We start from the raw sequence: 26,484 nt of genomic DNA, 5'->3' as shown, positions 1-26,484 counted from the left end.
TTGGAAACCTTTTGCATCAGTTAACTATCTTTGATTTCAGATACATTTTAGTTCACACAGATTAATTCAATCCTTCTGAGTATTTATAAATCATTCAAAATCCAGACTTTTACAGCTGCAAATGAAGTCAGTTTGAGAACTGAGGCAATTTTAACATAACTTTGGAGTTTAAAAATGAGTAGATCATAATTTATCTTTAATAATTTACACACAGAATAAATTAAATTTGTCGTTTTATTTGTAGTGCTAAATATAGGACTAATTTGTTGATTAATTTTTAGCTGAGAAATTAAAAAGGCATGCTTACAATGCAGTAAGCTATCATATCTATGTAAACAACTGCACTGTAAGCAGTAATACAATGGTGGCTGACCAGTGCAGTCATTTTTCATCTAGTATACACAAAAGTTCACAAACAGTTAACTTACAGTTTTGGAAAATATTTTAAGTTATCATACTCTTGTGAGGACTAACTATTTTCCACTCAGGGTCTTTCATGTGTGCAAATTAGAAAAAAGGTGAGAATAAAATAATCTGGATATTCTGTTATATTTATATTGATAACATTAAAATAATGGTTAAGTATTTAACGATTACTTAAAGCAGAACTCTTTTAGAAATAATTCCGATGTTCATATAAAAATTGAACTTAGTATACAGTGATTCAGATGTTGTTTTACTTTATCACATAGTTAAAGTATCAGAGATAATTGCTGCACCTAAACCTCAAATATATCTGATTTGAGGGAACTCATAATACAAATTACTAAAATAAAAGATAGTTTTAGCTAGGAACTAGCAACTTTTTGCATTTAGAGGATGATATATGAAGGAGATTGGGAAAGTTTCCTTGAAACATGTAAAGCAAAGCTCTCAAAAATAATTTCTCAATACCAAAAAGAAAGCATGATTTGATCAAATTTATATTTTCTCTTCAAAAATGTTTTTGTAGTATGTAAATGTTGCAAATTTTACAGTGCTACTCATGCTAGAAGGTTTGATGACCTCAGTATATGGAGTAGATTGCTATGCACGAAGAGATGGTTTGGCTTTTTTTTTTGTACTTTTTATGCTCACTGCTTAAGCTTTTACCATATTCTCTTGCAAGCAAACTTGTTAAAATAAAAATAGAAAGCCTCTTTTATGTATGTGGAGGGATGAAAGGATCTACTATTCAAGAAAATGTTTCATTTCCATCATATATTTCTTCTCAGTCCCTGGTCTGTACGTTACTCTTATGCTCCAATTTAAAGTGTTTTTTAAATTCTGTATGCTAGCCTAGTGTTAATGAGGCAAAGTCACACAGCATATAAATTGTGAATGTACATAACATTTACAAGGGAAATTATATCTGTTCCCTCTCCCCATGAGCCAGCAGATAAAGACTTCTTTTTGGAGAAGATATTTGATGTAAGTACAGTTCAATAATTAAAGCCAATTCTTAAATTCTTTTTTTCTTTTTCAATCTTACTGGCTGCCATTGTATGATACATAGGTCAGCTAATTGTCTGCATTGTGTTGAGACAGCATTATCTCTGAGTCATAAGCTTGAGACATTGCAATGCTACACAGATTTCAAAGGCTAATAACTGAGAAACTGATGCAGCTAAATAGTATTGAAAAGATTGATTTGATATATATATAAAAATATATATTTGAAAAATAAATCTATTTCTCTTTTTTTTACCATAAAATTAACATACACATATTGACTGCTTCATTCTCCATATTGTTATACTAAAAGTAATGCCAGTTCAATTTACCCATTGCCTTCATTTACTGGAATTTATACTGCTATCTTTAAAGCAGTGGCATACTAAACTTGAAATGTGTGACTGTAGGCTGTGACTGGCAGGGATTTACATGCATCTGAGTTTATGGGCATGGCCTTCAAAATGGCTAGTGATTATTCTTGTGAGTCCTTCTAAAATGTAGAGAGAGCAGTATATCTTTCAAAGAGCAGCAATAAAAGTGTAATCCTTCAGCAAATATCTTTAACCCCTGCCAAGAAGAAAAAGCAAACTTAACAAGGCATTTGTGGCCCCCTAGGATCTTGTATCGTAGGTTATAAAATATGAATGCATAACGAAACTGTTGATTTGTGTTCTTAGTGGCTGTTGAAGATAGATAATTCTATCTGTACTTTTTACCTGCAATTTTTTTTTTCCAGTAATACAGGAAAAGGAGAGACAAAGATTAGAATAAATAGCTATCTTCATTTCTCTTTGAGAACACTCGAGTTAGTAGATGATGTTTCCTTTAAATGTAACTTCAAATAAGGCTATAAGATCACATTTGACAGAAACACAGGTTCTGTGTATAACAATGGCTCTAATGGGATAAACAGCATAAGTCCGAATAACCTCTATAGAAGCAGGTTTTCACTTTCTCAACTTTTTCTTTCTGAATCTACCATATATAGGAAGCTAAGATATCCCCATAGTTTCACAACTATTACTTTCTCTTCAACTTAACTATATGATTAGTTTCCTTAGATAGGGCCATCTTTTGAAACTTAATGGAGATTAAATGAGTTTTAAATGATCAGTCGTTTTCTTTATGGTCCTTCTGAAATGACAGCTTTATAGAAACAACCAGTAAAACTCCGATTGCTCACTTTTTTGCCTTACTTAGGAAACTGGAAACCTGTTTCAAGCCAGTTTTATTCATCATTTCCAGTCCTGTTTATTTTAGAATGATTTAATTGCTGTTTTGAAAATGAGTATTTGTTTGATTTTCATTTTTAGTGATTTCATAATTGAGATTGTATTGATCTTTTCAGCTGAAGCTGTGAGCACATACTTCAGGTGTCTTTTAGGTTGCTTTTATGGATTTGTTCTTTAAAATTATTCAAAGTATATTAATTCAGACACGTTTCCTTCCATGTGTGGGTGAAATGCATTTACCTGATACAAAATTTACTGTGATTTAGATGTGGTTGAAGTAATGTGACAGTCACTGTGGTCAGATGGTATTTCTTCACATCCTCAGTTGAAGAAAAGTAACAAAACAGATATCAAGATGATCAAATAGCCAGGATATTACTTTTTCTAAGAAGAAAGTGTGATATATTTTAGCATTTAAATTAAGAATCCTGATGTTTTAATACATCATCTGCTTTTCTTCTCTGGATGATAAATGTTTAAATTACATTTCCTTACAAAAGTCTACAGAATTAGGGAATCTAAAAATGGTTGGTGTTGGAAGGGACTTCTGAAGATCATCTGGTCCGACCTCCTGCTCAAGCAGGGTCACTTAGAGCACGTTGCCCAGGTCCGTGTCTAGTCAGGTTTTGAATATCTCCAAGGATGGGGACTCCAGAGCCTCTCTGGGCAACCTGTTCGATTGTTCAACAGTCCTCACAGTGAAGAAGGGTTTTCTTGCGTTCAAGTGGAATTGCCTGTGTTTCAGTATGGGCCCATTGCTTCTTGTCCTGTCAGTGGGCACCACGGAGAAGAGTCTGGGTTCGTCTTCTTTACACCCTCCCATCAACTATTTATAAACACTGATGAGATTCCCCCTGAACCTTCTCTCCTCCAGGATAAACAGTCCCAGCTGTCTCAGCCTCTCCTTGTATGACAGAGGCTCCAGTCCTTACATCATCTGTGTGGCCCTCTGCTGGACTCGCTCCAGTACTGAGTGGAGGGAAAGGCTCACCTCCCTCAACTTGCTGGCAACACCCTTCCTACCATGGCCCAGGATAACACTGGCCTTCTTTGCTGCAATGGTGCGTTGCTGGCCCATGGTCAACCTGGTGTCCACTAGGACTTCCAGGCCCTTCTCTGCCAAGCTGCTTTCCAGCAGGTCAGTCCCACAGCCTGTCCTGGTGCCTGGGGTTATTCCTCCCCAGGGGCAGGATGCTGCACTTCCCTTTGTTGAACTTCAGGAGGTTCCTCTCCAGCCTGTCCAGGTCCCTCTGAATGGCAGCACAGCCCTCTGGTGTATCAGCCACTCCTCCCAATTTTGTATCATCAGCAAACTTGCTGAGGATACACGCTGTCACATCATCCAGGTCATTAATGAATGAACAGGATTGGTCCTAGTATTGACCGCTGGGGGCCACCACTGGTGACTGGCCTCCAGCTGGACTTCGTGCTGCTGATCGCAACCCTCTGAGCTCGGCAGTTCAGCCACTTTTCAGTCCACCTCGCTGTCTGCTCATCTAGCCCATGCTTCATCAGCTTGCCTATGAGGATGTTGCGGGAGACGGTGTCAGAAGCCTTACTCAAGTCAGGGTAGACAACATCCACTGCTCTCCCCTCACCTATCCAGCCAGTCATTCCATCACAGAAAGCTATCAGGTTTGCTGAGCACAATTTCCCCTTTGTGAATCTATGCTGACTACTCCTGATCACCTTCTTGTCCTTCATGTCCCTCCAAAGGGTATCCAGGATTAGCTGCTCCAGCACCTGCCCACAAATCGAGGTGGGGCTGACCGGCCTGTAGTTCCCTGGGTCCTCCTTCTTGCCTTTTTTGAAGACTAGAGTGACATTTGCTCTCTTCCAGCCTCAGGCATCTCTTCTGATTGTCATGACCTTTCAAAGATAATTGAGAGAGGCCTTGCAATGACATCAGCCAGCTCCCTCAGCACTTGTGGGTGCATCCCATCAGGGCCCATGGACTTGTGCATGCCCAGTCTACTTGAGTGTTCCCTAACGTGATCCTCACCCACCAAGTCTTAATTGCTCCAGACTTCCCTTCTGGTCTCAGGGGCTTGGGATTCCTGAAGGCCGATCTTACCACTAAATACTGAGGCAAAGAAGGCATTCAGTATCTCTTGCCTTTTCAATGTCCTGTGTCAACAGGGTCTCTGTCCCATTTAGGAGCATGCCTGCATTTTCTGTAAGTCTTCCTTTTGCTGCCGATGTACTTACAGAAGCCTTTCCTGTTGCCCTTCATGTCTCTCACCTGTTTCAACTCCAGGTGGGCTTTAGCTCTCCTAACCACATCCCTGCATGCTCTGACAGTATCTCTGTATTCCTCCTAGGTCACCTGTCCCTTCTTCTGCTTTTGGAAATTTAGGTTCAATGTAGTTTTCATGATATAATAATAAAAAAATAACTTAATGTATGCTCTTCTCTTTCTTGGATACTAATCCTGATGGAATCACAGCTCCTGTCTTTATCACAGCCAGTGAATTATGACACAAAAGTTCAGTAAAATCACATAATTTAATAACTGCTATTGGCAATATCTATCATTAAGGAAATCATAAATAACTGTTGTAGCTCTCAGTAATGCATTGGAGCTGCTGCTTTTTTGTAATTATTAATCTCAGAGCTTTTTTTGGAAATGAGATATTTTGGTTACTCTTGATTCTGAAAATTTCACTAGCTATTATTTATGACACTTTTGATAAGGGGGGTGTTAAATAGGAAGGTGTTAGGATGTTCTGAATTGTACAATACTTTAATCATGCTTCATAAGGGTTTTGGTATAAAAAATTAACAGTCTATTCACATATCTAATTACCAACATATTTTTGATATGCCTAATAATGAAATACTGAATATGCATTAGAGAATATTATAATCATTAAACATCTGATCTTGTTTAAAATATATGATTATTTATAAGAAAAAGTTTGTAAGCATCCATTGTTAGTCCAACTATGCTTAATATTTTGTTTCTAGTAGGAAAAGTAGAAGGAAAATATGCTGTCTTGAACCATCTGGTACTTCCTTTTCAATCACTAATTGACAGCAATGAAATTCAGAGTATGAGAGATATTACTGAAATGTTCAGCTTAGCTTAGGAAAAAGTATGTAATAAAAATGGTAGTAGGCAAAAGTGAGAATACGAACTTTCACTATTATTTTCTGGCATGGCCTTCTGCTGTAGAGGTGGAGAGTGATAGAAATGCAACAAAGTTATTGGCTAGGATCAATTATCAGTGGAAAGATTCAAAAATGCTTCACTGTATCACTAGCTATGTAGGCACTCTCACTGAGATAGTGTACAAAGACTGACACATTTCAAAATGTCATGAACAAGACTGAAATAGTTTCAGAAATATTTGGGTTTTGTTCACCAGCATAAACCACTTCTTTCTCTGTCCTGTGCATTATTGAAAAGTTAAATCCTCAAATCTTTGTAGTGAATGATTATTTGATTAACTCTTTTAAATGAATATGTGATTGTTATACTTTCAGGCAAACAAAATAACACTTGAAAAGGATAAACATAAATATCTCTCTTTATTTTCAATATAAGTGATTCCTAGGAAGTGGAATATTTTCTATTGAAGTTAAAGATCGTCAGTTGTCACAGTGTAGAGGAAAGGAGCTTACAACAGTCTTTCTTTGCATATTATATATAGATATATATATATAAAATAAATCTATCTATCTCTAGGATACTGTACTTGTGCTAACAAAACCATATATTGGTATAATTTAGTTCTTGTGCTGATTTTCAAATGATCTGAGAACAAGGTTAAACTAAAAATATCTAAATGAGAGACAGGATTTACCAATTTCTTCTTTTAGGACGGGTTAGTTTATCCTTCAAAGGTAAATGCAATACAAATTGAACCATTGCAAAAGCTACTCTGATTTTTCAGTGTTACTTGATTTTGCTTTATTATGTTCAGTTGAACATGCTTATGAATTTAAATCACCTCTAGCAGAGTTGGCAATATGAGTGAAGTATATTACATTCTAAATCCATAACAATGGATTATAATAATAATATAGATAAAAATAAGAGCTATCCTTTTTTATAGGCAACACAGTCACCTGTAGCATTTTCTTATTCTCTTAAATAGAAAGTTCAAATTCTGATAGATAGTAACTTAAGAGATAGACATTAAACTACATCCTCTTTGTCTTCAGGATACTGAAGGACAGACAAGAGTTTTCTATGTCAATTTCAGTTTCAAATTCAGAGCACCTTTTTGAGTTAAAAGTCAGCATTTGCCCCCAGACAGAATTTTATTTAGCAGCATGACAGATTTGACATGAAATTTGATTACACAAAACCACCAAAGCAATCTATTTTTTTCAAATTCCATGTCTAAGAAGCATTTGGAAGCTGTGTCATACTAACTGGCTTTGAGGAAGAGAAATTTATTTAAAATTCAAATAACTTTATAACCGTTTGCTTTATTATTTTTTATGGTAATAAAAACTTTTATAAAGTGTATTGCTTTTATATTTAAGACTCATAACATCATAACCTTGAATTTTTGAAGGGATTTGATGTTGCTATAACTGTAGCAGGAAGGAGTTATCGGTGGGGAAAAAGGCTGGGGAAAAAAAATACACTTTGTTTTGCCAGCCCATTCTGTATGAGTTTTTAATTTTTGCCATGAATCCAAATATTTTTACTGATAAACTAGTTTACACTAGAAATCTTTACTTAAAAGTAGGTAAGGTTAAATGACGTGAATCGCACTCATAAGAGTTCTTCTTAAATAATATGAGTAATAAACAGTCTCATAAGACTTACTTTCAACAGTGACAGTGTGATTCCTTGTGTGATTTTGTACAGTTTGATATACGGTAACTATACTTGGTCTTCCTCATGTTGCCTCTGATTTCAGATAGGTCATAGTAATCAGTAAGATGCAGGGTGCCAATGATCATAATTGTAATAAGAGCTCTGGATGCCTGCTACTTCAGAAAATGCTGCTGACAATATTGTACTATGTTGCTAAATATTACTAACTGTTGCTACAGTTCACATTCAAATGCTATAGTTATATAACTATATTTAAAAGAAACTGACAAAACCCACACCTAATCTTAAGAGTGATTAAATCTTCTTAAATGTATTGTTTTTCGTCAGTTGTTTTAGCTTCTAGACTGTGTGTCTCTGCAGGTACAAATGGTGTTTATTGCGGTCTCTCAGCCTGCAAATGAGAAAATACAGCAGATACTACTTCTATGGAAAAATATCTGAGATAAAAGTAGAATGAGACACTGTGAAGAGGAAGATTCAAGTATTGTGATCCCATATTCTATCAGCCTGTTTGTGATGAACTACTTTGTAGTAAACCATTAAAATCAGGTAATGGTGGAGATTCAATTTCATATGAGAATAAATCTACCCAGCTAGAAATAAAAATCAAAATAAAACCATAATTACCTTCTTAAATATCTGCACTGTTCAAGGGAAAAGAGAAAAATATGGGACCAAGGCACATAGCAATACTGTTCCCTGTGCTCTTTTTAAAATGACAATGCTATATTAAAGCATATTTATCACTTACAACCCCTAGGCAGTTACTCCTGCTTTCCCCTGCAGCTGCCACAAAAAGCTCAGTGAATTATCTATGTTGAGGATAGCTATAATAAAAAAAAAAAAAAGGAGGCTGAAAGAAGTAAAGAGGAATTTCTTAAGTCAGCATGTATTGTATGGAACTGCTTAGACAATAGTCCGCTAGCAGTTAGCATAGAAATAACATTTAATATGCTCACTCTACTAGGTTTTGTCCATGCTACTGAGAAAAAAAATCATATGCAGTAAGATCTAAAATTCTTTCATAACAGAATGAAGTAATCAGGTGGGCCATGACCCAGTTATGACCCAGTTATGGAAGTTTTTAGGAGTATTTTTGGAGTTGGATCAGAAGGTATTCTTATGATATTACTGTAAGACCAATTTAATTAAGAAGACCTAGTCTAAGCCAGAGCATGAAGGGTAAAGTAATTCAGACATCTGCTCTACAAGTAGCTGGCTAATGAGCTTGATTAGCCATTGGAGTTGGTTTGCTGGCTTTGATGGATCACTGATGAAATGCTGAAGACTGTTGCTGTATGAAAACAGAAAATTTGTTTGGGAAGGTGACACGAGTTTCTAAATATATGGAAAGTTCTATTCAAGCGCAAAACCTGAAATTGAGATGAAAACAAAAAGAACAGCAATAATCTTTCATATATTCTTGATGAGAATTGATCTTCAACGTTCAGTTATTTCAGATAGCAAGACCTAGAGAATTATTTAAGTGGTTGATCCTAATGGTCCATCAAATGGTCAGTTTTAATTGAGTATACTGGAATTTATATATATCAGCTCTGTGTCATACACATATTATGGGACTACTTTTAAGACTCAATAACAGACATGAAGTGATTTATAAATGTAAAATTGTAACAGTTAAAATGGTAGCTTTTCAAGATGCAAGGAAAATGCTGGATTGACAGAAACTTCAATTCAGAGAACAAATACTGTGTAGGCACGTACCACACAAACCTCTCCTCCTTATAATGAATAACAATAATTTTACAAAGTAGTTATGCATTACAAACTGAACCAAGCCCACTGCTGTTTTTACATGGCCTGATAAACTGTCATCAACTGCAGATAATGTTACTGGAAACCTATCTTTGTAAAAGTCACTCCTTGGCTGACTTATCGTGATTAATAATTCCTATAGTAAATACAGTAAATATAAATATATATAGTTGCATATGTAATCCTTCTAAAAGCAATTCAATATTTATTGCAAACTTTATTATAGTCTGTTTGAAGTCCTACAGCATGTATGATTTTATGCATCTAACAAAACATCTATATGGGCATAATTCATGTTTATGCTGATTTAAAATTCAAAATTAAAATATATGGTACGTAAGATCTTCCATTTCAATACGTCATCTAAATGTATTTTCTTCATTAGTTTATAAATTCATATAACCGATGATGTAACAATTCTTACATCTCTCCTAAACTGTTTTCACTGTTCACCTTTAAAGAACTTTGAAAAGAGGAGGTGTGAAAAGACGATGGCGCTGCTACATGGAGTTGGCACAAGTTATCTATCAAAACACCTTTCTATTTCTCATTCATCACATAACTGACAAAGCTGGAACTCAGTATAACAAGTGAAGCTTAGGAGTACTCAAAGACAGCAGCGTCAGGTATATACGCCACGCTACACACCTGTTACCTGTTGAACCCGCTAATGTTTAGAAGAGATGCTCAGATGATTTTTTTGCCAAACAACAAATTCTGGAATTCCTAGGTAACTGCTAATGTCAGAAACAATAGTAAAACACCAGAAAATAGATTTTTTCTGTTTCACTAACTTAATATAATTTTCAGCAATGCTTGTATACAACGCAAAGCACCAGGCACCTGTAAGTCCTAATAAAATGACTTAAAAATATACAGTAATATGAAACATACCTCTCTGCAATATCAAAATGAAATAGGTAAATTCCATAGATTATGGGGAATGCAATTTTCATATTCTTTATAAAAAGGTATTTTCTGATGGTACATGCAACAGAAAACTTTGTAAGACCAGTTCAAACAGCTGCCTATTTTATGGAAAAGCAAGAAGTGGAGTTGTCAGTAAAAACAGAGAAACTAATAATATAATCATGCAGTTTTCTCTCAGTCCATTATGTCTTGCTGAACTTTGCATATAGAGGTACAGAAACATGTTTAGGGCTGTAATAGTTCAGAAGGTGCCATCTGCTTTGAAAAGCATGAAGACTGAATAAAAAACTTCAGCAGCTTCTGTACAATTGTGTGGTCCAGGCTAGGGCTGGCCAAACAGCCATTAGCTGAATAATTTATTTAGCAAATTTTGCTTTTATGAATAGCTGAGTGTGCCCTTCTTAGCCATGAATAAATGTTTATATCCATACCACGAGTACTAATTTAAGGGTGACAGTAAATTGGAAACAATTACATTCAATATGGTCACTTGAAAGACAGAAGAAATATTACTGTATCTAATTCAACAATAAAACTCTGTGGGGATGGGCTCTATATTCATTAAACCACAGAGCAAAGTTCTGCCAATTCTGCAGTTAAGGAAGATGGAGAAGAGTGACACTCTTCTTCCTACACAAGCAAGATTTTACTTGCTTGCCAAGAATCTTCCAATTAGAAAAGACGCTTGCCCCTCTCCCCCATTTTTGTCTAGGGCATAGATTATCTAAAAGAATGACAGGAGTGGGAGAGAATGACCAGTGATCATATAAGGAAGTAGTGAACAGGAACCAAAGGGTCTGGGGTGATGTAAATGGACCTCTTCATCAAAGAGCGGGGCTGAAAGTGGAGCTGCCCCAAACATATGCTTTTGAATAAGGAAGTGTCTATGGGACCACATTCTGGGGAAAGTTCTCATGTCCCTTCTAGGTAGTTAGCACACTGGGGTGGCTCTCTGAAGTGCCTGTACACTAATGCACACAGCATGCGGAACAAGAGGAATTAGAGGTCTGTGTGCAGTTACAGGGCTACAGTCGCATTGGGACCATGGAGACGTGGTGGGACAGCTCACACAACTGGAGCATTGTGACGAAGGGACGCAGTCTCTTTAGGAGGGATGGTCTGTGAAGGTGACAAGGAGGAGTTGCGCTTTATGTAAGAGAGCAACTGGAATGCCTGAAGCTCTGCCTGGGGATAGATGAGGGGCCATCTGAGAGCTTAAGGATCAGGATTAGTGGGCAGATCAACAAGAGTGACATTGTAGTAGGTGTTTGCTATAGGCCACCTGATTAGGAAGGAGAAGTAGATGAGGCCTCTTTCAGACAATTGGAAGCAGCTTCATGTTCACATGCCTTGTCATCATGGCAGACTTGGAACACCCTGATATCTGCTGCAAGGATAACACAGTAGGGCACAAGCAATCCAGGAGGTTTCTGGAGTGCATTGAGGACAACTTCCTAACACAGGTGATCAAGGAGCCAACAAGGACAGGCATGCCATGCCACTGGACCTAACACTTACAAACAAGGAAGAACTGGTTGGAGATGAGAAAGTCAGGAGCAGCCTTGGCTGCAACAACCACGAGATGGCACAGTTCAGGATCCTGCAAGTAGGGAGCAGAGCAACAAGCAGGATCGCAACCTTAGAGTTCGGGAGAGGAGACTTTGGCCTGTTCAGGGATCTGCTTGGAAGACTCCCAGGGGATACAGCCCTAAAGGGAAGAGGGATCCAAGAGAGTGGGTTGAAATTCAAGGATTGCCACCTCTAAGCTCAAGATTTGTTCATCCCAAGAAGCAGGAAAGCAAGCAAAGGTGGCAGGAGACTATGCCATGAAAATGGAGCTCCTGACTAAACTTAGACATAAAAAGGAAGCGTACAATAGCTGGAAGAAGGGACAGGTGACCTAGGAGGAATACAGAGATACTGTCAGAGCATGCAGGGATGTGGTTAGGAGAGCTAAAGCCCACCTGGAGTTGAAACAGGTGAGAGACATGAAGGGCAACAGGAAAGGCTTCTGTAAGTACATCGGCAGCAAAAGGAAGACTTACAGAAAATGCAGGCATGCTCCTAAATGGGACAGAGACCCTGTTGACACAGGACATTGAAAAGGCAAGAGATACTGAATGCCTTCTTTGCCTCAGTATTTAGTGGTAAGATCGGCCTTCAGGAATCCCAAGCCCCTGAGACCAGAAGGGAAGTCTGGAGCAATTAAGACTTGGTGGGTGAGGATCACGTTAGGGAACACTCAAGTAGACTGGGCATGCACAAGTCCATGGGCCCTGATGGGATGCACCCACAAGTGCTGAGGGAGCTGGCTGATGTCATTGCAAGGCCTCTCTCAATTATCTTTGAAAGGTCATGACAATCAGAAGAGATGCCTGAGGCTGGAAGAGAGCAAATGTCACTCTAGTCTTCAAAAAAGGCAAGAAGGAGGACCCAGGGAACTACAGGCCGGTCAGCCCCACCTCGATTTGTGGGCAGGTGCTGGAGCAGCTAATCCTGGATACCCTTTGGAGGGACATGAAGGACAAGAAGGTGATCAGGAGTAGTCAGCATAGATTCACAAAGGGGAAATTGTGCTCAGCAAACCTGATAGCTTTCTGTGATGGAATGACTGGCTGGATAGGTGAGGGGAGAGCAGTGGATGTTGTCTACCCTGACTTGAGTAAGGCTTCTGACACCGTCTCCCGCAACATCCTCATAGGCAAGCTGATGAAGCATGGGCTAGATGAGCAGACAGCGAGGTGGACTGAAAAGTGGCTGAACTGCCGAGCTCAGAGGGTTGCGATCAGCAGCACGAAGTCCAGCTGGAGGCCAGTCACCAGTGGTGGCCCCCAGCGGTCAATACTAGGACCAATCCTGTTCATTCATTAATGACCTGGATGATGTGACAGCGTGTATCCTCAGCAAGTTTGCTGATGATACAAAATTGGGAGGAGTGGCTGATACACCAGAGGGCTGTGCTGCCATTCAGAGGGACCTGGACAGGCTGGAGAGGAACCTCCTGAAGTTCAACAAAGGGAAGTGCAGCATCCTGCCCCTGGGGAGGAATAACCCCAGGCACCAGGACAGGCTGTGGGACTGACCTGCTGGAAAGCAGCTTGGCAGAGAAGGGCCTGGAAGTCCTAGTGGACACCAGGTTGACCATGGGCCAGCAACGCACCATTGCAGCAAAGAAGGCCAGTGTTATGGTACGTTTTAAAAAGTAATATTTATTATTTCTATATCATATTGAATTCTGGAAAATTCATAGTTCTTTATCTAACCACCTACTGGTTCATACAGAGGACTTTTCAAAGAATACCAAATAGCAACTGTTTGATTTGTATTATTCTGGCAAATACATGGAACTATGGCAATAGAGTATATTGCCAAATATGCTTAGAAGAGCCGTGTTATCTTCTTGCTAAGACGTGAGATTATAATAAGCATGTTAAACAATTGAGTTTTTATGAGTTCTGAAGAGCTAAACAAAAAAAATCCGTGAAGACAAATCTGTTTGGTTCTCCTTCTCAAGCCTGTTGCTTAACTGGAAGATCGATACGGAAATAAAATTGGTTCAGTGTACTTCTAGCAGTTCACTATTCTCCACAATCTTGCTTCAACTGAAAATAGTAGGAAATGCTATTTGCTCTGCGGATATTGAAAATCTGTGACTTGTACTATATTAAAAAACAGTAATCAGCTAGCCTTTGCATAAGCGTCTGAGAAAATGGGGGAGGGAGAGAAGGGAACAAATATGTAGCTCCCAACAAGCCAGTTTGTCTCCTTTTTGGTATGCTTCCTGAGTGTTACCTGTTGCAAAGGAATCAGAGGAGAGTTCTCCACTGGAAAAGAAAACTGAAAATGAAGTTAGGAAGTCAAGAATACAAAGTTAGGAAGTCAAGAATACTGCAGGCTTAGCTGGAGTCTCCTTTGTGCTGACGAGTAGGGAGCAGGTCTTCTTTATCTAGGTTATCAGCTCCTGTCTCAGCAGCAGGCTTCCTGTGGGGTCTTAAAAAATTCAGTTAATGCAGCTTGTTGCTTAGTTCCTACAGTTGTAAAATTGGAGTAGTACTTGCCTACCTCAGAAAGGTGTTGAAAAAAATGAAATGTGTTTAGTGATCATGTGGCGCTCATGGCAGTTCTGAGGGCGAGTAAAGTATTCAGAAAGATAAAGAATTTGTTGTATTGGGATCCTAGTGCATGATCTGTAGTTTTTACCAGGCTCAGTCCAGGTCTGAGTCCCAAAATCATCACAGAACCTCAGAAATATTGACTGGGAATTTCCATTTCATACAGCTCTGTTGAAATCTTCTTTTCTGGGGGGTAGGGAGAAGGAAGAAACAGTGAAGGTTATTTTGTGTATTTAAATCTAAGCCTTTTATTAAGAATCCATTAAGATTATTTTATTTTAACTGATATAATCTTACTTTTGGTAACTCATTGCTTCCCAAGTAAATTTCAAGTAGATACTTAATATATAGTTTGCAATATGCAGAAAAGTAGGAACCAGGTCACCAAATAGCTGATTGTTTTAAGACTAGCCAGGCTAGGTCTGCTCTTTTTTTTTCATCTTCATCTTCATCTTATATGTTTGTCTGTGCTAAAAAGATTTATTTTGTTTAAAACTTCTCAGATGGATAGTGTAGAGATGAGTATGGAATGTGTGGTAACTAGCTCAGAAATTCTTCAAGAAAACACAAAACAGGCAAGAATATGAACTTGGCAGTACATACTTGCACTAAGAAAATTTACTAATGCAAATTGAATCTGCTAACTGAATATCCAATAAAATTTACAGGTACATTTATTAAATAGTCCTCCTTAGTAGCCAGATTAGAGAGAGAAACATGTGAGAGGTGTTTTTCTAAAAGCCCTGAAGATATTCATTTCAGTAACAGAGCTGAAGAAGGAAGATATTTCTCTTCTTTTGATTACAGCACACCAATTGGTGATGAATATATGTGTTGGAATGTAGTTAATTCAGGTAGCAAAAGCTTTTTTATTCTTTTGCCCCCGCCTTGGCTTTTCTCATTATCCTCTTGCTTGTCCTTGGAAGCACACACTGATCTGGCTTTATACCAATCTGTAAGCTGTCAATGAAACTACCTTCTGTATTTGCTCCTTAATCTACTGTTTGCTTTTTGTCCTACTCTCTTGAACTTTCTTGGGTCTATTTTATCTATGATTACTGATACTGTTGTTTTATGTGATCACCTTCATCCAGAGAGACTTAGTCATTTTGTGACCATCACTCGATCTTGTCCTTGAGGTGACTAGAAACACAGATTTTAAATAGAAATGCATCTCACTGGAGGCTGATTGTAGATAGAAATTTAAGCTGTGGATAACTGAGGTAGAAAGTAGAAGGAGGCCATAGACCTTCACCAGAAACAAATTAGATGCCAAGATTTGTGCTCGTATTACATTACACAGTTCAAAATAGAAGTAAAGATTTTCCAAAATAGCTAGTAGTCTAGTGTTGCTAATGCATTGATACCAACAAAGTTGTACAGCAAGAGACTTAGTTTATATCAGTAAAATAAATTATTTTTTCAGCTAATAAACTCCACATCTCAATAGTTTTTTTCTTCTAGTAGCATGCATAACAAGTATGTAGAACGAGTGAATTACTAATGGACATAGAGGGTGGTTTTTCTGTTTCTGACATATGTAGTTGTATCGGCAAGATGTTGTAATAAGGATGTGACCTGTGTAATTTATTTGAATTATAACTAGTGTTATCTTGTGTTGGATATGAAAATTTTACTCTTATTGTTTAGCAGAAAGTAAAGGTGAGTATATTGTAGAATTCTTGCAGTCACATTCATCGTAACTATTAGCATATTCTGAGCATAGAAAAGTAATTGATGTGTAGCACTGTGGGGCCATTGTCCTTTCAGATGCATAAAAAAAGTCTGCTGCATTACATAACGTTTGAGCATGTAGTAACTATTTTAATATAGATAGTGGGTAAACAAGTTCTGTGGGTCTGTGGAAACTATATGCTGTGCTGTGAAATGAAGAAACATACAAGGCCAAATCCATTTTTGAGGTCACAATCCAAGTGAACCATATTAAACAGATGTGCACTGTGGAGCTTTGGCATACGTTAGAACAGGATTCTTTTTCCACACTGTGTATTGCCTTTTCTGGAGGCTTTGCTCAGTTTCAGTATCATGTTTGCTGTACATTTCCCCATTTTGGTTCTGTTGTACCAAATTGTATTGTACTGCATCTCTGCTTTATGACATGGTTCTCTGTGCTTTTTCTTCTGCTGCTTCTATGCTGTTTGCAGTACTGGTCAGCTTTTTACACTAACGGTAGATGTGACTTGCTACTGAACTAATGGGTTTTTGTGAGCGCACCAGGAACTAGGAATCTATACGTTGTGACAGAAATTGTTTTTTCCCCCCTGCAGTTCATACTGTCTTATTGGAGCTGCCAGCAGCTAGGGGACTAGTAGTAACCTAGGATGTGAATATGGAAGCTATACTGTAGCATGCTGTGCTGCTACTAAATTACTCAGCAGCTGTTCAAAACACCTTCAGAAAATACGTTTTCTCTTTCATTTGAATACATTTTATGTAAATCTGGTAGGTGGTTTGGCCCCTGGGTTTTGTTCCTAGCACTGTCGGAAACAATCTTCTGCAACCTCTTTTGCTCACCCATCTGGAAAATAGCAGCATTATACTTGCCTGCCTTCTGTAGGGGGTATAAATTTTTCTCAACAGCAAATGCTGTGAGAAATACAAACCTAAACACCGGTCTGTGGTTGACATAAGACAAAGCATAATATGCCCATTTCTTCCCTTGATTGAAGTAGACCAAAACCACTCTTCTTGTACCAGCGAAAGAGGAAGGAGATGTGTATTAGCCAAGTCAGTATTTGAGTTCTTCCTTCACCTTTAGCAGGAGAGAAGCAGCAGACATTGCTTCTTTTTAGTCAATTTATTTGGACCAAAGACTTACTGTTGTGATATTTCTGTACAGTGGCTACACTGTCCTTTGCCCCAGAGTTCTAACTGTATTTCTTGAAGGTACGTGCTCAGTGAACTTGATATTTCTGTCGTACCACTTTGTAAATGGAGTTTTCTTGAATTCTCCTGGAGAGCAGAGTGTATTCATTACAATGCCTTTTCTTATCAGTGATGGAGATTCATCCAGAGCATACACAACAGTTTTACTGAATACATGAGGTGGAGATGTGTAAGATAAAACAGTCTCACAGGGGCACATTTTGGGAGGTTGCTGGTTGCTTGATGCAGACTATTCCCAGCAGCAGCCCAGGCCAAACATGTATGTACAATGTTTTTCAGTTTTATAACTCAATTCAGTGAAGCACTGAGGTACTCTCAGGCAATGACAGTCTTTCTGGTTCTACTAAATACTCAGTCCCTGCTCTAAGGTCTGAAAATGATAGACTTTTCAAAGACTATAATATTTCATTTATTTCCTCTTACTTTTAAGCTTCAAATCTAAGCCTGAAAGTTTTTTCTCCAAAGACAGAACACATATTTCATAATACAGAAATGTTGAAAAGAGGAAAGTGGTAGGCATCACCATTTGCTTTGTCTCTAATTGAAATGGCAAAAAATCTCTGAATTGGAGAAGGTGACATTCAAGCACTCATTTACACATGCTAACACATAAAACAGATTCTTCCACAGTGAATGGCAAATGGCTGTATATTATTGCTATATCCTCTATTTCAACATAAAGTATTATGAGGCACTATCATTCCAAGTTCCACATTACAATTTTTGTGACAAATTTATTTATTTTCCTGTGAATTTTACACTGATCAGCATCTTACTGCTTTTGGAAATAATGTATATCTTATTCAAACTCCTGCATGCCCAAAAGATATTGTCAGTCTTACTGTACAGGCAGTTCAAGAGAAGGCTGATGATTAGCTGTTTAGCTGTAAACTGCTGCTGGAATTCTGCTGATTTAACTGAAACTCATCTTTTGGGGGCTTTTGCAGTTTTGATTTTAGTCAAATCAGATCTCCAACCACACTCCTTGAACAGCTGCATCAAGGTCTTAGTGGGCACCACTCTTTTTGGGAGCTGCACAGTCTCAGATCAACTAAAACTGCCTCCTTTCTAGCAGTAGATTAAATGTGAAATACCTTACTGCTCAGTATAAGCAAGTATGGCAGTCTGATCCAAAAAGAGACCTAGATTTTGAACAGTCCTCCCTCATTCTTTACAACAGCTTCTATTGACTCTTACTTTGATATGTTAGTGTATAGAAGACCAAACTTACCCAAAGAGATTAAGTCTAACACAGTCAGAATTCAATTCACTTCATACCAGCATTTTGTGATTTGTTCCTGTCATTGTAATTATAGCTGTTCATGTTTCCTGACTGGTTTGCAACAGGATTTTTTTTGTGGCTTTTATCTTCTTTATCTTCTACTACTAAATCCAGAACACATTTTTTACTCTCACTTAGAATTCTTTCTCACTCAGAATTCTTTCTATGATGTTTTCTTTTCATTTTTATTTTGGTAAACCACTCAGAATCTACTTCAAGAAGACAGAGAAAGGATAAGATGCCTTTTTTCTTGGTTAAGAGCAGGAAGACTGTTAAATATGCCAAAGGTTGCAAGGTGAATACAGGAGACCAAAGGACCAAAACATTTACACCTACATTAAATAGCAAATGAAGCTGCACAGAGCTGTTCAGTTTAAAATCAAGCTGAGCTGCAGGAAGCTGGTATATTTCATCTCATGTTATACAAATCTTGAACTAAAATGTGAATTTTGCCACCTGCAAGTTTCACAGCACGGTGCTGTTGCATTCTGTACTATTATTTTCTTTTGGAAAAAGGGGTCTAAAGTTGAAAAATTTACTTCAAACAACATCTTCAGATGATGAAATAAATTGCCTAATAAATACGAAAATTGTGGGTATGTATTCTACACTTTCCAAATGTAGTTTCATACCTTTAAACAACAGAAGAAAAAAAATTTGGGAATTCTATTCCAAACAAACTTCAGTAGACTTTATCATATCGTATCTGAAAAATCTGGACCTTTCTTTTTGACTTCTGTTCTTTCTCCATTATTCAGAGGTGACCCAAACAGAACTGGCTTCTTCAAAGAACCTGCCTATCATGATGCCTAGCTGAACCTATTAGATTCTAGAAGTCTCCAAAGAGCATTTTCAAACATTTGAGATCTTTTAGATATCAGCACCTGAGAGTATCCCTGCTCATTTTAATCCCATGTAAATAAGGACAGTTTTCAAGGGACTCAAAGGAATTTCTACTTTGAAACTAGTGTACTTTAAATCAGTGTCATGCATGGAGGGCAAATAGATTCCAAAATGAGTGTGTTGCTCGAAGATGACTATGTAAAACTTTACCTAATAAGTGTCTGATACTTTCATTTGGAGTTTCTGAAAATAAACATGTTTTCTATTTATGTTGGTACAGAGTTGGTTCAAGGGTTGTTTCCCCCCTGCCTGCCCAAACTGATTTTTACTTTGGCTTTCAGCAGTGGCAATATAGTATGGGTCAGAAACAGGACTTCCTCTGCTCCCCTAACCCTTCCTGAATGAGAAAAGGGTGATGAAAAGAAGAGAATAAAAAGAAAATAAAGCTAATTAATCATTCAGTAGATTTCCTATAATAAATTCCCCACAAAATTCATTCTGCTTATATAGTTATTTGCAGCACATCATCATCAACAGGCACAGGTGTTTGGGTTTTTTCCTTCCTGACCAGACAGCAACCCATATCTGTTACTATTTTTTAATTTAAAAAGAGCCCAGTAGCTGTTTATCGAAAGCAACGGTAAGATTAACTCATCTAATCTTACTTGCAAAACCTTCCTACTCACTCTCTTCTCTTTTCTGACTTGCAAATGAGAGAGGCAGCTGCATAACAGGGAGTTTTCCAGGTTCATCATTAAGCAAAGCACTTAATATTGGCTGAAGAAGGACAAATTTTGAACTGCTGTGGTTTAACCAGTGCAGTAGATACATTGGGTGTAGATTGATTCTTCTTAATTTCCATTATATTTATATAGGAATGATAACTTAGTGCATATAACCATGACAGTCACAGGACTTGCGCTCATGTCCTGATGTACTCGGAGTTCTGCACGATCTTGGGCAAGTCTTTTCATCTACCTTTGCTTCAGCTCCTTTTCTGTGATACAAGGTTACAGAGATCACAGAATCACAGAATCACAGAATGACTGAGGTTGGAAAGAATCTGGAGATCATCTAGTCCAATCCCTCTGCTCAAGCAGGGTCATTGAGAGCACATTGCCCAGGATTGCGTCCAGGTGGATTCTGAATATCTCCAGCGAAGGAGACTCCACAACCTCTCTGGGCAACGTGTTCCAGTGCTCCCTCACCCTCACAGTAAAGAAGATTTTCCTCATATTCTTGTGATAATAAAATTAATTAGTTGTCTCCCGTAATGTCCTTATAGGCAAATTGAATAAGTAGGTGGAAAATAGGACAACTGAGATCAAAGCTTAGTGATCAGCAGTGCAAAGTTCAGTTGGCAGTCAGTTACTAGCAGCATCCCTTAGGGGCCAGTACTGTGGTCAAACTTGAAATAATGGAGTAGTGCATTAAATCTGTAAAATACTTGAGGGAAAAAGAATCATGCAGCATAGCCGCCTAGGGATCTCTTCATAACACCTGTCTGAAGTATACTGCTATGAATGCTCTTCTGACCAGGTTAGAAAAGTTTTTACTGTACAACATTCTTTGCAAGTTTCCTTTTTCCTATCCTATTTAAACTTGGAGGACAATTGTTTTTTTCTCCAAACCTTGCAAGCATACAATATGTAGGCTGAGATATGCTGATATATTTAGTTTGGTTATTTTTAAGGAGCTTGTTATGTTCTTTGCTGTTCTGATGTTTAGAGCTGGAGAGAGTGACTTGAAATGAAGGAAAGCTCTCCTATTTTATTCTTTTCTTTTTCCTGTCTAAAGTGAGACATTTTTTTTTACAACCCACCTGATGAAACTCAGTTGCTGATGATCAACAAGTATTCCACTGAATCCTCTAGGTAAAATTATATTCATGATGTGATCACATTACTATCCATCCATTTTGCTGTAGTGCACAGTATTTTATCTTTTTCAGTAGGAAACTGTAAAATAACCTTTGGAGAAAGAATGATATAATGGAATAAGCTAGTATCATGAATGCAACTATACAGGCACAAAACAGTTTTGAAATGTAAAATCAGTCTATATCTCAAGTATATAGTGGGTTGTAGAGTATCTACTTTTAGGCCACTAGCAGAACATTTAAGTGGTACAGTACCTAAATAGTAATTGTCTGTCCTTTAGGCTGATTCAAACCTCCTCAGTGTGGTGTTAGCTTTTTCTGTTGACTGCAAAGGCGGCAAGACACCTCTATGACAACGTGTCACTCCCACATGTTGAGTTGCAGCACTTGGTATCAACTGGGAGGGAACAGTACTACAGGACAGTGTACAGGGCAGGCGTAACTCAGACCACACGTTATGTGTGCAGTTCTGTTCCTCTGGGATTATGAACGTCGACTGTTCTCGTGGTGTAACTATCTAATACAGAGAAGAAGTTTCATAAAACCATAGAAAAGCTAAAAGTAGCTTAACTTTGTGGACGAGTAAAGTATAATTTTTTGTTATCTTTCCATTGCACTTTATGTATATTGTCCAGTGACTTTAATGACACAAGAATACGTAAGAAGTCCTTGAACCAGGTGAAGTCCTTTCACAGTGGTATAGGATTTAGTTCATTCTTGTGTTTCTCCCTGAGACCCCGCTAGTCATACATTGCTTTCTATACAGCGGTCTGTCTTCAGAGGGAAGGCTGGGAAGTGTTCCTAGTTCGTCTCCGCCCAGTCTAGTTTGCAGGTGGTTGATTAGACCATTCTCTTGGGGTATGCATTCAGACTCTCTCAGGCTGAAGAGGACTAGGCTGTGGGTCTCAAAGAATCTGAATTCCCTAACCACAAGACTGTTTTTTATAGAGACAGACTTCTGAACACTTGCCTTTTTTCACTATGTTATATGCTGGTCTTAATAGAACTGTGTTTATTAGGCATATTTAATAGGACATGTTCATCAAGGGAAAGAGGCATGGGTCTGAGCACCTTACCATCTATTTCTAAGCCATAGGAGACTGTAGGAGGAAGCTAGACCCTAGTGTTCAGGCTAGGATCATTCGGAGCATGCTTGTGGTTATATTCTGAAGGACCCTTCTGAGACATGGCCCTGAGCATGGCCCTGTAGCTGACCCTGCTTTAAGCAGGGAGGGGTGCACTAGATGGTCTCCAGGGGTCCCTTCTTACCTGAGTGTATTGTTGTTGATTATCTTATTGTGATTATTCCAGTCGTTGTGATTATGTGATTGCGAGGCAGAACGGAGGTGCTGTCAACCTTTGAATCTCAGAAGCGGACACAAATGCCTAATTTATCCTGTTAATCTGGATAATGTGTGTCAAAAATGTTTGGGGTGGGGTCTGGGGTTTTTTTAGGCCTAAATTTGCCAAAGCTTATTTACGCATTGGGTTTAATGTTGTACATACTGCATATTTCAAAGCTCGTTAGTAGTCTGTATGTGTTTTTATATAAATGGGCATTTTCCTTTTACTTTTCTGTCAAACTTGGGCTCCGAGGAGTTCAGTCTTTGTTTCATGATCTGTGTCTGTGAAATTATGAGTTGTGTGCAGGTGGATCTCTGAGGTCACCTGGTCTACTCTTAGTCCTCTGTTCGCTTACATTATGACACTGAGCAAGTCATTCCGCTTTATTGACAAATTGAAGTATTAATAATAATGAACTTACCCATAGGGCTATCGTATGGTCCTCTTTCCCATTGGGGACCATAGGGGACCATTCCCAGACAGCACTGCACTGCGCAGTGGCCACAGCCAGGGCTCACCCCATCCCCTGGGAGCTCCTTCAGCTGAGGCTCTGCCACAGGGCATGACCTGAGCTACAGCCCCACTGCGTTGCAGCCATGCCTGTATCTGGCCGTGCACCCACCAATCTCTGGGCCCCAAACCCAACCCACAGGCTGACTTCCTGACTTGGCCTCAGACCTGCCTCATCACTATGGACTTGTCTGGGGATTGCTGGACTGTGGGTTGACTCCAGCTGCCACCTCCAGGCTTGCCCTGCTCATCTTGCTCAGGGATGGCAGGATGGGCCCTGGCTGGCCAGGTCCCTGCCTGCTAGCCGTGTTATTGCCCGTGGTTCCCAGTTTCCCATCCCTATATGGGGATGATATTCAAGTAATTTACTTCTTCACATTCTGTGCCAGCCCACACAGCACCCTCACAGGTCCAATTCAGGATTCCGCACTTAGCCTACTTTGTCCTGGGTCCAGCAATGAGGTCAAGGCTCCAGTTTCCAGGCAGAGTTGTCTACTTTTTCATATTACTTTTGGGTCACTGCCATCACTGCTTTCCAGACAAACATGGTTAATCTCCCCCCTCCGATGATGCTTAGCACCCCTTCCTTAGAGCCAGTGGCCATGAACATTTCTATATAGCATTTACCTTTGAAAAGTGTGTGGTATCCAGAGAGCCATGCGGACTCCTCCTCACACTGCGTGAATATAACTTACAAAATCCAGCTCCTATGAATAATTCTATTCGGTTTGATGCACTGAATGCTGAATGCTGACGTTCAGTGTCCTCTGAAAGAAAAGATTTAGTACTAGCTTTGATTATTTACCTGCTAACTAGCTCAAACCAATGATGTCAGAAGTTATAGTACCAGTAGTGAATACAGATACCTGTTTTCTATGCATATGATATTCTCTCTATGCTAATTGTCTTTTATCAGCTGGTCTTATATCTAGATACTGGAGGAGTTATGCTTCCAAAGTGCTTCTTCTGTTTCAATACGGAAAGATAAATGGGAACTTTGTGATATTCTTTGTTATGACAGATATGTTGTTTTGTAAGTATATAGACTCATGCATTTGTTTCCTGGTTTCCCAAAGCTTCAAAAAATGACTATTGCCAAAAAGAGCTGGCAGCCCAAACTTTTTCATCTGCTTTTAATTTTACACTAAAAGTAGGATTTACTACTAAATTGATGATCTTAAGGGTAAATAAGATCAAACCAAAAGGGATTTATTTGTGCTGTGAAAACATATTGGAACTCATTCTCACTTGCAAGTGCAGACTCTGTGATTTCACATTGTTGAATAGAAGTAGAATAGTTAAAGTGACTCTGATTAAATCTGTGCATATAATTTAAACACTTGCAAATCAGAGACAGTCAATTTAATCTGAAATGAATTTTTATCAGTTAGAAATGTTTATTTAGATAAATTGAAACTTTATTCAGTGCCTTAATTTATACCTAAAGTATCTACATGATTAATGATACTGAGCATCCCTTTGAAGTGAAATACTTAATCTGAGCTTTTTTCTTGTGGTGAATTATTTTCTAATATTTCCAAATTCAACATGTATGGTTTCACATTCATAATATTTAAGTGAAAAAGTGGACATCAAAATGAAGAAATATAGCATCTAATCTGAAAGGGAAACCGGGTTGCGTGTGTACAACAGCAAACATCTTGCTATTTATTTACACTTTCGTAATTTCCTTAATGACTCGTATTCATAAAATATAATCTTGTTAAAAAGCTAGTAAAAATAGTGATAGGTAAAGTGTCATCTACCTGTGAAGAAATATAGCACATTTTGCATCATACAGGATTGCCCTTTTCTGTAAACACTTCATAGTTTCTATTTCTAAAATCTGATGAAAGTAATCTATCTTATTTTATAAGTGGAAAACTTAATAAAGGGTGGCCTATAAACACATATTTGCTCATCCAGGCTAAATGCATTATATTTATGTTTTTTGCTATTAATGTTCATGAATCTTGTGCACTATTTATTTTCCAAATAATACACTTCAGCTCAAATATACATCACTAATCAGACTGACCAGTTAAAAAAAATGAGGTGAGATATTTGTAATATGTTATAAAATACACATCTGTCTCATTTACTATTGTCTGTCTTAAAGCACCTTCAAATGATATACTGTAATCTATATTTTATCTTTTTATATTCAGATAGGTAATTAACATTATGAACCTGTAGTGTCATGTACATTTAAGAGCAGTCTTAAAGAGGATTGCAACTAAATGTATATTAACATATCACCATAAAGCAGACTCTCTTTTTCTTTTTTTAAAGAAACACTTGGTTATAGCTTAGAAAAAGGTTCTCAGCTGTTTATATTGGACACTGGTTTGGACAGCTTCAAGTTATGCAAAGTACATACACAAATATTATAAGGATCTGAATTTCTTTGTTATGACAGTTTTAAAACTCATAGCTTGTTACTATTGGGAAAAGTACAACATACATAATATCCTATGCAGCAACAAAATAAGTAATGACTTTGGTGCAAACAAGGGCAACTAGACCCCTTTAATCAGATTAGATGGTAGTAATAAGCCTTGAAATTCTGTTACATTCTGCACATATATTTATTCTAAAAGCATAGATCTGCTGCTTTCCATTCCTTTAAATGTTCAGATAAATATGTAACAGTCAAGTAACATTTTTTTTAAAAATGCAAGCAACTCATTATGTTGCCTGGTGGTTAGCCTTCACAAACTGGATAAATATTAAGTGTGGTAAATATCATTTAATATTTCTGTCTTGTACTATTGGCCTGATGGGTGTTACTCATGCTTTGTAAAAGTAAATGTGTAATGCATCTGGCATTTTTAGTAATACTACTACCTCTCATTTGTTATCCAGAATCCAGAAATCATGGTTATTCTTTACTTGCATTGAAGAGGGCCTAAAGGGATTTTGATGGTAAGGACTCACCTTCTTTCTCACTGATGTCTTAAGAAGAGACACACAGAATGCTGGTGAGGGCTGAAGGCACAGAGATGGCTCTCCAACTCTTGCAACAGCTTATTAAGAAAGATAAATAACTCATTCCCAGTTTCGTCTGGGCTAGAAATGAGTATTACCCTTCCATAGTACACTCTGCTAGACTTCTTGACCCTTTGTTTATGACAGCGTAAGAAGTAATGCTTACCCCAAGCATTTGCTAGTGGTAATTCTTATCATACATAGAAAACCATTTTTATCAATAGCACATGTTTACAGCTTCAATTAGACTACAAGAATAATTTGCCAAGTTAAGCAAGGAGTACTGAACATCCAGGCATTATGTGTGCTCAGTACTTTTAGTTGATCTCAGTGTAATTCAGCTGAATTAGGCATTCTGAGACCTTTATAGAACAGCTGAGTAGGAGCGATAGGTACTTCATCAGGTGGTCCTGAATTACAACAGAGATTAAGTGTCTACCTTTTCCTTTTTT

General features: G+C 38.0%; 1 protein-coding gene across 1 annotated transcript in view; it reads left to right on the top strand.

Annotated features, from left to right (window-relative positions):
• Nucleotides 1–26,484, top strand: part of EYS (eyes shut homolog) — a 1,042,686-nt gene that overhangs the window by 861,800 nt on the left and 154,402 nt on the right. The gene's annotated exons all lie outside the window — the stretch shown is intronic.

This window comes from Struthio camelus, chromosome 3 (assembly GCF_040807025.1).
Source record: "Struthio camelus isolate bStrCam1 chromosome 3, bStrCam1.hap1, whole genome shotgun sequence".
In the NCBI taxonomy this organism is placed as follows: Eukaryota; Metazoa; Chordata; class Aves; order Struthioniformes; family Struthionidae; genus Struthio; species Struthio camelus.
The sequence above is the reverse complement of the archived record's forward strand: the minus strand, read 5'-3'. Positions and strand labels throughout refer to the sequence as shown.